This window comes from Myotis lucifugus, unplaced genomic scaffold (assembly GCF_000147115.1).
Source record: "Myotis lucifugus unplaced genomic scaffold, Myoluc2.0 scaffold_46, whole genome shotgun sequence".
Classification (NCBI taxonomy): Eukaryota; Metazoa; Chordata; class Mammalia; order Chiroptera; family Vespertilionidae; genus Myotis; species Myotis lucifugus.
The window spans coordinates 815116-831834 of record NW_005871094.1 but is presented as its reverse complement, the minus strand read 5'-3'; the positions used below and the strand labels follow the sequence as shown (position 1 = coordinate 831834).

At 41.9% G+C, this 16719-nt stretch overlaps 1 protein-coding gene across 1 annotated transcript in view; it reads right to left on the bottom strand.

Annotated features, from left to right (window-relative positions):
• Nucleotides 1-16223, bottom strand: part of PTN (pleiotrophin) — a 78464-nt gene extending 62241 nt beyond the window's left edge. Inside the window, exon 1 of the mRNA XM_006088385.3 lies at nt 15852-16223. The gene's annotated coding sequence lies outside the window, so the exon portion shown is untranslated. The remainder of the gene's footprint in view (nt 1-15851) is intronic.
• Between the last annotated feature and the right edge of the window lie 496 nt (nt 16224-16719).

Below are 16719 nucleotides of genomic sequence, written 5' to 3'. Positions count from 1 at the left end.
GAAAAAGAAATGAGTACTCAATTTAACTAGGAGAATAAAGACAATTGTTATGGAGGAGATGGTATTTAAGCAAAGCACTGAAGCATCAACAGGAATTCTAGAATTTGAAAAGATCAAGGGTGGTACTCAGAGGCCTTACCTAACTGATCCTCCCCCATTCTGTTACTTTTCTAAAAATAATCTTTCTTATAATCTACCAAGTTTTTCTTTCCTTCCTTGTTTCTGGAGACCCTTCAGTGATTTCTTATGATCTAAAATGATACAATTCAAGCAGAATGTTTACACTTCAAAGGACTTGGTATTATTACCCAACACGTTTTTCTAATCCTAACTTTTTTCTAATAACTTTCATTCTCTAACCACCCACTCTCTGCACAAATCTGGCCCATCTGCTGTCTGACACGCGCCCCCATCTTGATTTTTATCATCTCCTTGGGGTTCTTTTTTCTCCATCACTCCCCTGGGGTGCTTTCCCTGCCTTCCTGCCATATATAAAACCACTCTGTCTTTGAAAATCCTACCCGTCTATGCAGTATCTCTTTCCACTCAGACCAGAATGCCTTCTTCTCTAGAACTTGATGGGACCATTCCTTTACTAATTAATCATATGCTACGTTGTATGGTTTTCCAACTATAAGTCCACTTTGTCCCTCTTGTGAGGATCCACATCAGGTACCCACTGGCTAAGATAATGGTGGTGTCTTTTGTCTCAGACAAGTATTCTATTGATTAAAAATTCTCAATAAATTAAGCACTCCTCTGAGGGTATTTGAGGTGTCTAGACACCCTCCTGCCTACACTCCCCCAGCTCCCTTTATAAACACCTTATTATTCATCTACCAGTTGATGAATATTCACAATAGAAAGAAGATTTCATTTAATAAGAACAAAATTCTATTATCAGTTTGTCTGTTAGAAATCACTAACTTTGCCTGTTATAAAAACTTCTGACTTCCCTCTTTTTCATAATTGATAGAATTATTGTCATAGTTATTTTTACCTCTTCCATGCAGACAAAGTAATGATGCTTATTCATTGTGTGACTAGCCCTTTAAGATAGATGCATCCCTTTCATTGTATTTACACTAGATCTTGTGATCCCCGTGCTCCTTCATGCTTTCCAGTCTCCGAGCCTTTGCCCCCTCATCAAACCACATTGATACCAGTCCTGAACCTTAATTGTAAAAGACATCTAGAGGGATGGAAGCTCAACACTTCAGTAAAGGAGTGATGTCATCATGCACAACAGGCTGTGGACACAGAGAATCCATTACCTACTCTTTCCCAGCCTCTTCCATCTGTGCCCCACTGCTGGATGTCCAAGCTTGACAGTGAATGCTTTCCAATGGGAATCTGTAGCCGGATTCTTTTCCCCATCTTTTGGTCCCTATTGTGTGTTCAGCTGCACTGGAGCTAGCTGCTAATCAAAGCCAGAGACTCTCACACACAAACAAACAGGGCATTGTGGCCTCCCCCAGGGCTAGAGCACAGCAGCCCAACAAACAATTTAGTCAGGTGATAGCAGGCTGGACAAACAGACAGAACATCTCCCATGCCGAAACCGGTTTGGCTCAGTGGATAGAGCGTCAGCCTACGGACTGAAAGGTCCCAGGTTCGATTCTGGTCAAGTGAGAGAACAATGGAGAATGAAACAACATACAATGGTATGCAATCAAAGAGTCTAACAATAGAATTTTGTGTACAAGAGAGGGTGTACTGCTGGACAGTGGCTAGGAAAAAGGGGACACTGAACCAAAATATCTTCAACTTCTCATGGGGCCCTTGTCCTGGAATAAGGGGGTGGAGGCAGAAGAGCATCATGCTTAAGAGATTGGTGGTTAGAAATATTAGGACTACAATACCTGTTCTCTCTCACACTAGCCTGTGATCCTGGACAAGTTATTTAACCATTCAGAGACCAAATTTCCTCATTTTTAAACTAAGAATAAAATTTGTCTTTGTCCCATGGGGTTGTTGGGGAGCATTTTACCCATCATTTTTAGAAAGCACTCAATAAATATTAGATATTATTATTAAAGTTCATGAATAATGCTCAGAAAAGAAAAAAAAGAGGAAATAATAAAAAAGAAAGCAAAGTCTTCAGCTTCTAGAAGTAGCGATGATGAGAGCTGGAGGCTCCTGCCTGGCCCTGGAAGTTCCTAAGAACTTCATCAGAAATGCTGGCAGGTTCTGAACTCTGACTTATCGCCATGTGTCCCCAGGGCACATCAAGGGAAGCTAGGAACGCCAATGGCCAACATGAAGCATGTCTACATACAATAAATAGCAGAAGCCAGGACTCTGGGTGTCTGAACATTGATAACGGAAATATCTCTGAGTATAAAGGAGAGAGCAGAAAAGAAAAGCTGAAGATGCCAAAAAAAAAAAATTGTTCATGTCACAACATTTGTCTTGGGCAGCCAGTTAATATTAAATCTTTCCAGGAATGAAGGCAAGGAGGCTAGGAGGATGAGTGAAAGAGTAGAAACTAATTCTATGCAAAAACAAACATGAATTGAGCACCTCCTGTGTGCCAGGTACTATTTTGGTAGTGGTAAAGTGAAAGAACTAGAAACAATTAACTAGCAGTAGAGTAGGGACAATGAGGTCAGTAGCAAGATACATGGCCAGTGAAACTAAATTAAAATAGCGACTCCCTTTACATAGAAAGGACCCATGATCCAAGATGACTGAACCATTAAAGGATCTTCATTTGGAGACCTCCAAATGGAAATGACAGCTGTCAGATGCTATCTGGAGGAATTTATTATAATATTTGCAGATTTGCTTCAGAAAACACCAGTCAATATTTCCATACTTTGTCCTTTTTAGATGTTCCTAATGTCCCGCAGTTGCACATGGTGCTCCACACTGGGTATTTCCTCATCTTCATTTTAGTAAAAGTCAAATTTATCTGTTGAGCCACTGTCCCATAGTTTCTCTACTCCCATTCTCTGGGAGAATTTTGTTACTTGCTCCTTAAAGCCTTACTAAATGGTCTACACTTCATTGTCACATTTCTCCCTCTCAGTTCAGATGTCCTTGGCCTTTCTGCAGATCTAAAGGACATTCCGGTCTGGTTATAACATTGTAAGTCATAATAGGTACAAATATATGCACATTCTCCAGGAACAAAGTGTGATTTTGCCTAAATTTCACCAAGAACAGAGATAAGCAATCCCATGTCATGTTAGATGAGACTGAAACCCATTCCCTTTTGAGGAAAACAGTCTCTGATACTTAGGCTAATCTTCCTCACCAAAGAAACATTAAATCACCGTAAGAAGAGTAGTGACAACACCATGCTCTGTTCTGTACTTGTTGATGGACTTGGACATCAGACAAGAAAGGGGTCAATTTGAGATGGGAAGAAGACAGGGAATAATATTAGTTCTTCAAAATAAAGTAGAACTTGTTAATAGACATGTCCAAACCTAAAGTTTTTCTGATTTAAACAAGATACTTGATGTCATACTTTGCAGCTTGTAAATGGATGTCAGGGTAGAAAACTAACCCAGGAAGCTCATTGGCATTTTATGCATCGAAACCTTGAACCCAGAGAGATGCTGTTGTGCTCCAGCCCTTGAAAAGGAAGTTCTCAGTCTCCTTGATCCCCTTTGCTCACCCTCTTCCTCGGTCAAGGGAGGGAGAGACATGGATGGAAACAATGAGTTACAGGGAGCTCTTATTCTGTCCAGGAACTCTTCACTGGACAACTGATACTGTTTTGTCTTCAAAGGCTTCCCCTGAGAAGAACAAGAAGGAGCCAGGGTTGCTTCACACAGACGACTGACTTCATGTCATTATTATTCCAAGAGGCCTCTAGAGTCCAGGAGATCTGGAAAGCAAACAAGACAAATCCACCCCAGAGAAACCTCCTAACAAACCCCATCAGAGCCACATGTGCCCAAAGGACCCAAAGTTCATTCACAGTGAAGGAAACCTCAGTGCTACCTGAGACCAATTACTGTGAGGTCCGAGTTCCCCTCCTTAAGCATAGGGCTTCTGTCACTTGCTGGATGTTTTCCCTAAGGTCTCGGTTCAAGCGCACTACTATTTCTTTTGTCTTCTTGGTTCTGCTGCCTTTGAAGCTGACCACCCTCACTGGAACCTCTTGCAAGAGAAGATCATCGCTGGATGAGACGTTTGAAACCCACAGTTAGCTTGCTTTAAGAAAATGTGGATCTAGTTAGAGAGAAATTGGTAGAAATCCACCTCCACCCACGTATTGCTGCTGAACTGCTTTTGATCTGTTTCTCCAAACCAAATTTCTTTATGACAGCCTTGAAGTGCAATACAAATCCCCATATATCACATAGCAGAGGGCAAGCTCTGTGATCCCCAACCATCAGACTGAAACAGCTATTTAAAAAGGCTCAAAACCAGTTAGGCTCAAATTGGTGGGAATTCCAATACTGGCCTAGATGATAACAGCATTTAACTCTCTTCATGCCTCCTCTACGGCTAGGAATGCAGTTGTCAGACCCAGATTTGATCTCACTTTAAACCAGAGCCAATTTGTACACTAGTCATTCCAGATAAAAACAGAGCAAATAAATAACTCCCCAAAGGGTTCCAAGCCCTGGAGGGACATGAATCAAAGAGGTCTGCTGCGTCCATAGTTTGCCCACCTGTAGTGCATTGGGCCCATTCTTCTTAGCTCAGAGCAGCTCAGAGGGTCCCCAATCTCCTGGGACCTGCTAATGGGGTTAGCTTGGACCTGGGTGGGTTCAGGCAGCTGGGGCTTCCCTGGGGAGACTTTTACCCCCTGATAAGCATCTGGAAGGGTCCTCAAGGCTAGAATGGAAGATAATGTTTACTCAGCTTGACCTTCAGTTGGCATAAGCGAAGTTCCCCAGGATTATCTGTTCCCATCTAAACACCACAGCCTTTGCTGGGACAAAGATTTTGTTTGTTTGCTTCATGGGATTATGTTTGTTTTCATTGTTCTCTTTCTAACTTTTTTATGAATCCACAATATTAATTTGCTAAACTTTTATTTTAATGACTTAAATTTACCTGTCAAGCAAAATAAATGCACTTCCCATCTTAAGTGGTCAATTTAATAGAAAAAACATGTGTGCAGCTATTAAAAATATAGCATGCATCAATTATAATGTTGACTTGAAAAGTAGGACATATTATTCAAACAATTATCTTTTTAAGTTACATCAGGAGAACTGTATATCAGAATGTGAATAGTGGTGCCTATTTTGAGCAGGATTATCAGTGAGTTTTTCCTACTTTATAATTTTTTAAATATGTGAATATCTTGTACCATGAATACATACTTTTTAGAATGAGATAAAATAATGTTTATTATTTCATTATTATTTACATGACTAAAATTAATCTTTCACAAGTCTGACAGGTAATGAGCTATATCTAAGATTTCTGCATATTGCCAGAGACATTGAATTTAATAGTTAAATGTATATCATAACCAAGGATAAAAGATGGGGGGGAGGCATTATTTTACTGTTTCAAAATTTAAATATCTACATCTGTTAAAAAATTTAATAAGCTACCTGCTTTCTTTCCTATAGCAGCTTCAAGCTTCCTCATTTGAACCCCTGGGGCTATATAAAAAAAAAATGTAGTGCACACAGAAGCAACATTTTTTGTGGAAAATATCTTTTGGAGAAATAAATGGATTCTAGCATAAGAGTCTCCAAGGCTGCAGTGCATTTTTTAATTTTAACTTAAGATTCAACTTCTAGCTTACCAGGGACACCCCATCTGGCCAGCTGGCATACGCCCAGTGGAACCTCTCTCATATTCTGCTCAGAAATGAAGACCACTGCATGTTAAAACCTCAGAGATAATTCTCTGCATTGGGAGCAATAGTCCTGTAGCTAGGTTTAGAAAAGACCCTATTTGGAAATCCATTATGAAAATAGTGTTTTAAAGTTTTATATGGTCTCCAGTTGTTTAGCTTGAGTAAAGATTTTCCGTTACCTGAGTTTGCTACCAAGATAAGTTCCTTACTGATTCAATATGAACTTTGAGACAAAAATCTCTGGCTCCTTCTCTGGCAGCCCGATGTCCCCCAGGAAGTCACATAGAAAGATGACAGCTGCTCCACTTCCATTAGCGTTGGAAGGGGACAATCGAAGGGAGTGAGATGTTTAAACCCTAACTAGATGATACTCTAGCACAGAGAAAACATTGCATTACATTTATTTAATATTACAAATGAAGTTTCCTAAACACTTCTCACTACCTTTTAAGGCAAATTAAGAAGGCAGCATTTAGATCACTTGCACCCTCTCCAGCAAAGGACTCTAGCAGAAGCGCTGATAAAGAAGCCTGTGTCCGCGCCTTGCAAGGGGCCAATTAGAGGACATATGGTCTTGTCCAAAACATCCATGGAGACATCTGGCCCACGCCAGAAGGTCCTCGGTATTTGGTCCTTGACATGTGCCATTACCAGCTAGACTACCAAGGCAAGAAGGATTGTTACTGGCAATACAGCCACTGCACAATTTTTTATTGGACCGCTAAAACATGATAGTATTTATTAGATATTAATTCTGCTGGTAAATATTATGGGCTAGTTGAGCTGAGGGATGTTTTCTAAGAGTGTACATTCTGGACAAGACCAAATATCAAGAAGCATTTGGAGTGGATCAAATGTTTATGTGGACATTTTGGACAAAACCCAAAGTCCTACAAGGAAGGTGACGCTTACTCTTAAGGCGCTTCAGTTGAGTCAACAGCAATTCAGAGGGTGATTGCAAATTTATTTTACAAAATAATCAAACACTGTAAATCTTGTCAGACATGAAGATATAGGCGTGAGCATCTTTTGCATATAGCAAGAAGTGTTACTGTCCATAACCCTCATTGTTTTTATTAAGCTATGGATTTTGTGATTGGGGAGTTCTGATCTCTCTTTCATTCTCTCAAGTTTGTTGGGCTGACTACCAGTAGCTGGTTACTCAAAGTTGGGTCCCCAGGCCAGCAGCACTATCATCAGGAACTTGTTAGAAATTCAGACTCTTGCCCTGGCCAGTGTGGCTCAATTGGTTGGGCACTGTCTCGTGCACTGCATGGTTGCTGGTTCTATTTCAGGTCCGGGCACATGCTCAGGTTTCAGGCTCAATCCCTGATGGGGAGCAGTGCAGGAGGCAGCTGGTCAATGTTTCACTCTCACATCAATGTTTCTCTCTCTCCCTTTCCCTTCCTCTCTTTCTAAAAATCAATAAAAAATGTTTTTTAAAGAAAAGAAATGCAGACTCTTAAAAGTCTACAGGAGACATAGTGAATCAGAATCTGCATGTTAGCAAGATCTCCAGGTGACTGATAGGCACATCAAGGTGTGAGAATCACAACTATAGTATAAACAAGGTGCTGCTAATCCTCTGTAAAGACCTAAATTTAGTGAAAACACCAATTGAAAATACCGACTCTTAGGAAGAACTATAATATATTACTTTGTGAAAGATCCTTTTTAGGATTGTCTAGTCACTTCTTTTTTCATTATGACTCAGATTTCCTTTTCTTCACACCTGTCACACATCTTTCCTCCTACTCAAACTTACCTTCCAGCATCTCAGGCAATCTCTGGGTGTCCTGAGAAAATGACAATGACAAGCAGCAGAATTGGGGAAAGAGAAAGATAGAACTGGCCCCACTTACTTTATTAATAATAACCACATTTAGTATAACAGGTTATAGTTTATAATCATAGCATTGTCACAATTTACCTTTAACACCAACCTGTGAGGTAGGCAAAGCGGGTGATATCATCAGCACCATCGCCATCTTACAGCTGACAATCCTGAGGTCCTAGAAGATTCAGTGACATACTCTGCATCCCACACCAAACAAAAGTCAGAACTATGATGGAATGAGTGCTTGTTCCTGCATCCAAACTTGAATCTTAGTTTGTTAGAGAACCAACTGGGCACACGAAACAAAGGCAGTGGGGGAGGGAGAGCGAGGTGGACTACCATCAGGTGCTCTGTCACCATTATCATCCTCACCAAACACTCTCCAGCAATCAGACTCTGGAATCAGTATTTCACATTCATTTCTAAATTAATATGCATGTCAATCCCAGAAGGTAAGTACTAGTGACCTCATTTGAGAGATAAGAAACTTGAAGAAAGACTACACTATTTGCTGATGGTCACACAGGTAGTAAGAAGTGTAACTGTAGCTTATACCTTGATTTCTTTGACCTGGAAGTTCACATATTTGCTTGTTTGGGCTAAAGTTTCCAATGCATCACCTGTGTCCTGATGTCACATGTCAGTTCCCTTGATTCCACCACTCAACTCAGAACCTCTGGGGATGGGCTCTAGCCATCTGGATGCTAAGACATGACGCTGGTTATTCTGATAAACACTGAAGATAGGAACCACTAGGTTATTTGGGCTCTTACTTTACAAACATAGGAGTTTAGTTTTGATGTGAGAGGCAACTGGAACATAAAATTACTTAGCCAAAGAAAGAGATGGCAGTATATCACAGAGGAGAAAAATATACCCAATCTAACAATTTTAAGGCCTTTGTTTCAATGGCATTTAATGGACTCATCTTAACCTTTCTAAGCTTATGTGTCCCTATCAATTTTTTAAAAATCTTGCTCAGCCTACCTAAGTAGAATTGTTGCAAACATGTAATGAGAAAATAAATGTGAAATTTTCTGAAAAGCAAATGCCTTTAAAAAAAATATTTTATTGATTTTTTACAGAGAGGAAGGAAGAGGGATAGAGAGTTAGAAACATCGATGAGAGAGAAACATCGATCAGCTGCCTCCTGCACACCGCCTACTGGGGACGTGCCCGCAACCAAGGTACATGCTCTTGACCGGAATCAAACCTGGGACACTTGAGTCCGCAGGCTGATGCTCTGTCCACTGAGCCAAACCAGTTATGGCAGCAAATGCTTTTTAAAAAATATGTTTTTATTGATTTCAGAGAGAGGAAGGAAGAGGGAGAGAGAGATAAAAAACATCAATGATTAGAGAGAATCATTGATTGACTGCCTCCTGCATTGTTGGGGGCCAGATGTAAGCTGGCAAGGTCCTTGCACCTGAAGGGGCTAGCAAGGCTGGGACCCTTACCCACACAGTTTTCCCAGACTTGTTTGGATGGCGATTATCAGTAGAATGAGAACAGCCTTTGATAGCTTACCAAGAAGTCTGTAACTATTTACTGATATATGCTGTACTGAGAACTTGTCCTTCTGCTGTGTCCTTCCCTTAGAGATTAAGAGGAACAAAGAATACATTCCTCTTGACAGACCTCCTATTCAGTGTGTTATGTATAAATAGGATTGTGTGGCTAATAAAGTGGCTTCAGTTCTTCGAGAACTGGGGTCCTCCCGATCCCGCTTTCCTGTCTTTCTTTCTTTTCTCAGTTCCCACCTCCCTGCCTCAGCCCGGCTCAACCTTGTCAGGCTGGCCCTGACACTGCATGCCCCTTACTGGGGATTGAATCCTGACTGGGTGTCTAACCACCTTCTCCTGGTTCATGGATGGATGCTCAACCACCAAGCAACACCAGTCAGGCTAAAAAGCAAATGTTTTATAGCCACATTGGAGCTATGATAAAAATGCATCAAGTGATCAGTCTAGCAAGCTTTGAATTATATGGTTTGCTAAAGAGGTAGATCAGATTTCTCTTTCCAAATTGGAGATAGCATGAGTCAGAGACCACACAAGGTTTGGAGCCTTTAAGGTAAAGGAGATGGAATATGATTAGAAAGACACTCCAGAGAACTGGCAGGTATGTATGGTCTTTGGAATGAAGGAGACGAAGAAAAGAGAGCTGGACAGGTTTCTTCTAGATGTGTGAGACTACAAATGGGGGTACTCATGTTCAAACAGGAAATTGGCACCAGGTGATGTTTAGGAAGATTAGGTATGAAGACAGTCAAGTTCATTAGGGGCAGAGGGGCAAAAAAAAAATGGTATTCGGAGAAATTTACTTATTTTTTCACTCAAATGCCAGGCATTTGAGGGGTATTTCAAGGGTCCTATACTAGATATCCTAGGGTTCTTGAGATGAACCTGCCTTCAAGGGGTGCACAGTGTGGGTGGGGCAGAGCCAGTGGTAAGGGTGAGTAAAAGGTGTGTTCTTCCAATGTCAACACTGCTGGGAAAGCAGGAGTTGAAGTCACTGGAAGGGGTGATGAGTAGAAGCTGGTAAAAGGAGGGGAGAATTAGAGCGCCACCTAGAGGGAGGATTTGCTAGGAAAACCTTCCTGGGCGTCTTCTATCTCCAGCTCATTTACAGTTTCATCCAAATTCCACAGCTGAAGTTGGAGGACTTGTGTTCTTTTCCTCTGTGTCCATATTTTCACTGAAGAACAGTCATCTCATGTCTGGTAAAATTTTCCTGAAAAGAATATCTAGAGCGAAGTGTCATGCCTTTAAAATTATGTTTATTCTAAATAACTCAGACTGAATTCTTAAGATGTCACTTTCAATAATTTTTTTCTGCTCTATTATGTGGCGTCTGTGAAATGAGAACATGAAGGAAGGGAGAGTTCAACTGCTCATCCAGAATAAATGGCATGAAAGCAACAAAAAGACAGTGATGCTTTGGAAATAAATATTATCACCATTTCCATTTAGCCATTTGAGAGTTACTTTCCTTTTTCTCATGAAAATGTTTCTTTTTTTAATCGTTGTCACTGGAACTGCTTAGGATAAAAATATTGTGTGCACATACTTTACTATAACTTTTCTTCATTTGTGTTTTAATCTTATTATTCACACGTATATTGAGAGACAGCAAGTTGCTTAAAGGCATATTGATTTATCTCCCTATGCCCTGCCACACAACCTGACATATAATCGGGCAGTCAATACCTGTAGGTGCTGTTAGGGCTAAGAATAAAATAACAAGAGATCTTTTATTGCAATCTCCTTCCCCAAATAGGACTGTGCTCAAAGCGTTCCCTTCAGTATTCATTCAAAAAATAATGAAAAATGTGAGACCCAAAACTAATAAGAGAATGGCAAGATCTGGAAACTCAGAGAAGAGTCCTGATCAACAATGAAGCATTGAGGGGGCAGTGGGGGGCGGGGGGAGAGGAGGAAGAGAAGGAAGGGGAAAGGAAAGGGGGAGAGAGAGGGAGAAAACAAAAATATTTGGAAATAAATGTCCATATTTGGAAGTTGAAGTGGTGGGAAAGGAAAACATAAAGATGAGAGGAATGGCCAACAAAGTTGGAAAAAAACTAAGATAAAAATAATATGTCAAGGAGGTTAAGAAGGCACATTAGCAGCCAATGGGCTATATGACAAGGGAAAGAAAGAAATGCAAAAAGCCATTGGTTTGGTAAAATGTATGTGACTTTTAAAGTGTTTCTTTCAGAGGTGGGTAGGGGTGTGATGGATTTTCTTTGTTTGAGATGTCTTTTAAGTAAAGTTCCAATAAAGGATTTCACAAGTTAGCACCATTTACCAAACACAAAGTGTTTAGAATTGTAAAACTGTGAGCCCTAGAGAAAAGAAACTGGGACTTAAGTATTTCCTAAAAATACCACATGCCCAGCACAATATAAGACATCCTGCACCTGTGTAATAAATATTGTTTATTATTAAACTGGTCTACCATTGTAGCAAGAAACATTGTATGGTTGAGGTAGGATCTGGGAGAGTGTAATGGGGGTGAGCAATTCTGGTTCCACCCCTTCGCTGCAGTTGAGAAGCAGAGAAGAGAATACAGTCAATATTTATTATAGTGTTGAAAGTACAAGCTGATCTTAGCCAGGGTCTGCGTCAATACGGACAAAAATCGATGAAGTCAAGGTCCAACCTTGATTTCAATCTAGCGAGCAAGTTTCAACCTTCCATGCATTCTAAGATATGGGCAACCACCCCTGATATATGTGTACATAAATGAAGAGATGCCATCATGGGAAAGGAAGTAGGCAAGTCATCGTGGGGCTTGTTGGATGGGAAATAATGGCAACTGGATCAGAAAAAGGAGAAATGAGAGCCAGGAGGGGGGTAACAGGTAAGCATAAGAGTTGGAAGAAGTGGGCACAACATGTTGAGATCCATACAGCCTGCTATTTGTGTTTTAAAACGATGTTTTGGGTTTCACTAAGTGCAATTCTTAGAATTAAGAGCTCAAGTGTCAGTTGCTATGACTCACTTCTTCAAGACCAAAATACAGGGGGATTTTTTTTTACTAAGTATGAAATTTAAGAATCTAAGGATTTTGCTTTTAAGAAACTCATTATGATGATCTCTTTCTATGTGAAATGTCACTTTATCTAAACCCACTGTGAAGAAATGGCTCCAAAATAAAGCCCAGTAGAAGAAATTAAGTTTTATTTCTCATACAATTCAAGCAAGCCCTTGCCTACCCTTAAGAAATAGGGATTTGTGGTGAATGTGATCTCCATAATCAGTCCATAATATTATCATAATTACAGTGCCCTCTGATAATGTTACATTATAGCTGCCCTTTGAAACCACAGAAATTTCAACTTCTCATTTACCAAATGCTAAAATAGGGAGGAACAAAAGGCTTGTTATATTTGACAATCTAGAAAGATCGTATGACACCTGGAAAACTATGCCACATACAAGCCTGGCATGAAACGTGAGGAAAAACAACCTCGTGGATGGAAACGAGAATTGGCCAGAGACATCAAAAATGGAGAACAACTTTCCAAAGGGAGGCCATGGCCCACATTCTACTGCAGCCAGTTGACAGTGGATGGAAAAAAAGCAGGTCCAGCTCAGAAAGAGAGGGGCCATATCGGAATATTATTCTCCCCCAGGGCAATGGCATGGCCTTGTGCCAAGAGCAGGCAGAATTCTTCTGACTGTTCATTAGAACAGCAGCCAGGGGAGACTCAGCATCCAAGCAATGAAGTGCAGGCGCTCAGAGAGCCCGGACTTTGCTGATGCTCCAGAGAGGACCACATCTTGAAGTGGATGGAAGTGCACGCAGCACCTGTTGAACCATGTTTGCTCACTGGGTGGTCTCAGTTTGGACATTACCTTCAGGAGAGAAGTCAAGAACAACTCTCTTCATCACGATGTTATCATATAAAAAGCATAAGTGTTGGGAGAACTAGATTTTATATTCTGAATTCTGACTTCTGGCCCTCAATCTACTGTTGCCTTACTACAGACACCATTTTGAATAAGCCAAGGAAACTCAGTCTCCAGAGACAATTTTTGAAGAGTAGCAAAAACACCACATGGCGAATAGGACTATGTTCTGAATGCATATGAGATTCATTTAAATGAGAAAGCAAGATTCATTTAAATGAGATTTATTCAAAGAGAAAAAAAAACCATTGAAACTTAAAATATTTAATTTCTAAAATTGATTTTATTGATAAGAGCAATTAAACTATTTGGGGACCTTATTTCTCTTGGGTTATTGCCAATAATCAGGTTTTGTGAAAATTCAAACCAGGCCATTAACTTTACTAGAGTTAAAAAAGGGGGGGGCATTATGCTAAGCGAAATAACCCAGTCAGAGAAATACAAGCATCACATGATCTCACTCATATGTGGAATCTAAAGAACAAAATAAACTGGTGAACAAAATACATCCAGAGATATAGAAGCATGGAACAGACTGTGGAATCTCAGGGGGAAGGCAGGGGAGGGTGGGTGGATGGGAAGAGATCAACCAAAGAACTTGTATGCATATATGCATAACCCATGGACACAGACAATAGGGTGGTGATGGCCTGGGATGGGAGGTAGGGGGCTAGAAGAGGTCTATGGGGGAAGAAGGGGATCATATGTTAATATCTTCAACAATAAAGATTTTTTTAAAAGCCCATTAAATAAAAATGTGAAAACTGCAACATAGAGCTCTTTATAAAGACCAAATAAGGTACATGGAAACTTTCAATAAATGAGTAAATATATTATTCCAAATGTCATGGAAAGAGGTCTGGGAAATTATAGAGTTATACATTATTATATAATACATGTTATACTATATATACTATTAAATATGTTATTTTATTCTGTATAACACCTCATTTAAAAGGTAGGTAATAAAAAGTTATTTATTAACAGCAGTTTCATTTCTCTCACAGCTGTAGCTTTGAAAATATAATGTGACTGTGTCCACAAGTGAACGGCTAGAGTACAGCACCTAGTGAGATATATATGACTTCAGGTTGGCGGTCCTTACAGAGGAGTTTCACTGAGTGAGGAGAAAAATGTTCTAAAGGGGAACTGGGACCAGCAGGCGAGCAAAGATCACTTTCTAAAGTTTTAAAATGCAATTAGAGAACTCAAAGCACCCCTTTCTTAAAGCATGGAATAAAGACATTCGTTTATTTTTAAATAAAATAATTAAAAAATCTCATCCTCCACTTTAAATGAAAAAGGACAAATATCACCACTCTGAAATAACTCATTTCCTAAAAAGGGGCAAAGAGAGAACATCCACTCTGCTTCCCTTTGAATGCAACTGGATTAAAAACGTGTGTGTGTTTTTTAATGATTTTGTCTTTAAAATGCATAATTTACTGAAAAGGAAGCATAATGGAGCTGGAAAACACAAGCTTGATTTTCTGTGCTGGGAGACACTCCCATTACTTTGTGGTATTTCCACATATCAGTTCATCCCCAGATGATCAAGGAGCTCAAAGGGGCTCCTCTGCTTCATCAATTCCACATTTGCCTGGGGTCATGGAATTGCTTCAGGATGTTATTAGTTCAAAAGCTCTTCTTGGTAGTTCCTGAATCTCCTCCCAGGCCCTTCCCTCCAACACACACACACACACACACACACACACACACACACACACACACACACACACGGAGGTTAAGAAGGCACATTAGCAGCCAATGGGCTATTTCACAGAGGTGCACACAAAATGCCTACTAAGATAAAAGATTCTCAAAGCCCGGGACTTTGCTGTCCCTCACATGGCCATTCTCCTATCTCACCATCATTCCTCCCCCTGCAGGCCACTCCTTTTTTTTCAATATGTTCCCAAATTTGCAAAGCTGTGCTAACAGAGATATGTGTAAGTTAACAATAGAGTGTAGATGAACTCAGGGTGTGTTCCTGAGTTTGTATGTCTGTGTGTTAGGACAAAGGGGTGTGTGTGTGTGTGTGTGTGTGTGTGTGTGTCTGTGTGTGTGTGAAGTGTTTTGTTTGGTGTGTAAAGTAGAGAAGGAGATACATACATTCATTGCTTTCAATTACTTTGTTAACTTATTAGAAACATCAGCTCTGAAACTGAGAATCCGACACATTGGTAATAAATAAAACCTAGTATTCCGACGAGAGATGGGGTGAAAGGTGTGTCTTTTAAACTTTGCACTTAACCCTTTCCAGAACCATCCCCTGCGCGGCGGGCAGGAGGAGGAGTGCTGGATGCTGTGAGAGATGCTGGGTGCAGCGGGCACAGGGAGGAACCAGCCCCCGCGAGGGATCGAGAAATGCCCGCCGAGAGTCAGCAGCAGCGGGCGAGCCGGGGCGCCCCGAGAAGGATGGGGAGGAGGCTGCTTGCTCAGGTGCCTCACTTTCTCTGCCCTCCGCAGCCGCAGACACACCTACAGGCAGGTTTACAAGAGCAGAGAGAGCCCCGGCCATGTCCTCCCACTGGAGCGGTCGGAATTCAGGCATGACATCAAGAAGCTGCTCGCCTTCCACTCATCTCGGGGCCCCCTGACTCTCCTGACCCGATGCCCCCCAAATACGCCTCAGTTTGCCTCTGGAGCAAATCCATTTCGAAAGTGCTCCCCCCCCCTTCACCCCCCCAACCCGAAAGCCACCGAGGCAGCCTCTCTCCCACTCTTTCCTCCATCAGCTGCTGGCGCCCCGGGAAGTGGCCGAAGGCGCAGGAAACTCGATGGGAGACAGCTGGGAGAATGGCGCGCCCCCTTCACTTACTTTGAGTTGTAAACGCGCTGTCTGCGCTCGGGCTGCCTTTGTTGAAAGGGGCGAGGTTTGCTGCTCGCGGTCCAGGTACCCGGTGGCTGCTGCGGGCGGCGCGGGCTGCTCCCTCCCTGCTGGCGGGGACCGGCTCGCTGGTCTCTTTCTCCCGCTGGCTTCACCTCGGGCTTCCTCGGCTCGGCGGCTCCCTTGGCGGGATTTTCGGACTGGAAGGCGGGGAACCTGATCCTGCCTTGGACTCGATTCCGCCCCGACAGGGAGGGGACGGAAGGGAAGGGGAGGATGGGGGAGCTGCGCGCGGGCAGGGAGGGCGCCGGCCGGCGAGGGAGGGAGCGCTCTTCCCCCGGCGAGCTGATTGGGAAGCTTATTAAAAGCGGGATTCTCGGGGGGCAGGCCCGCCCCGCGGGAGCTCGCACACCCATTTGAACCCGGAGGCCAGAGGTGGAGCAGGGTTGTGTTTTAACGGAGAGACCCACACCGTGTTTCTTTTCCCAACTTTCCCCACGACCTGTTAGTTCATCAAGTAGGACATCTTACATGGAGCATCCATGGCAGTTTAGGTTACAGTTTGGGCCCCAGTTCTTGTTTTTTATAATGATAATCAGAATGAAAAAGCACAGTCTTCAAAACCAGCCTCTCCATCCTCCCCCACTCGTCCCCCCCTCGCCCCCCACCCCCCACTCCACCCCCCACCCCGCAAGGTCCTGCCTACACACAGCGCTGGTTAACTTCACTGTCAGTCATACCACCTGTGCTTCTTAAAATGTGCAAGTGCTTTTTTGCGCTTGTCACCAAGAGTGACAGATGTCTGAGAGTTCCCAATTAAATGTCATTTTTCCTTTAGGGGCTCTTTCCTTTTTTTGGC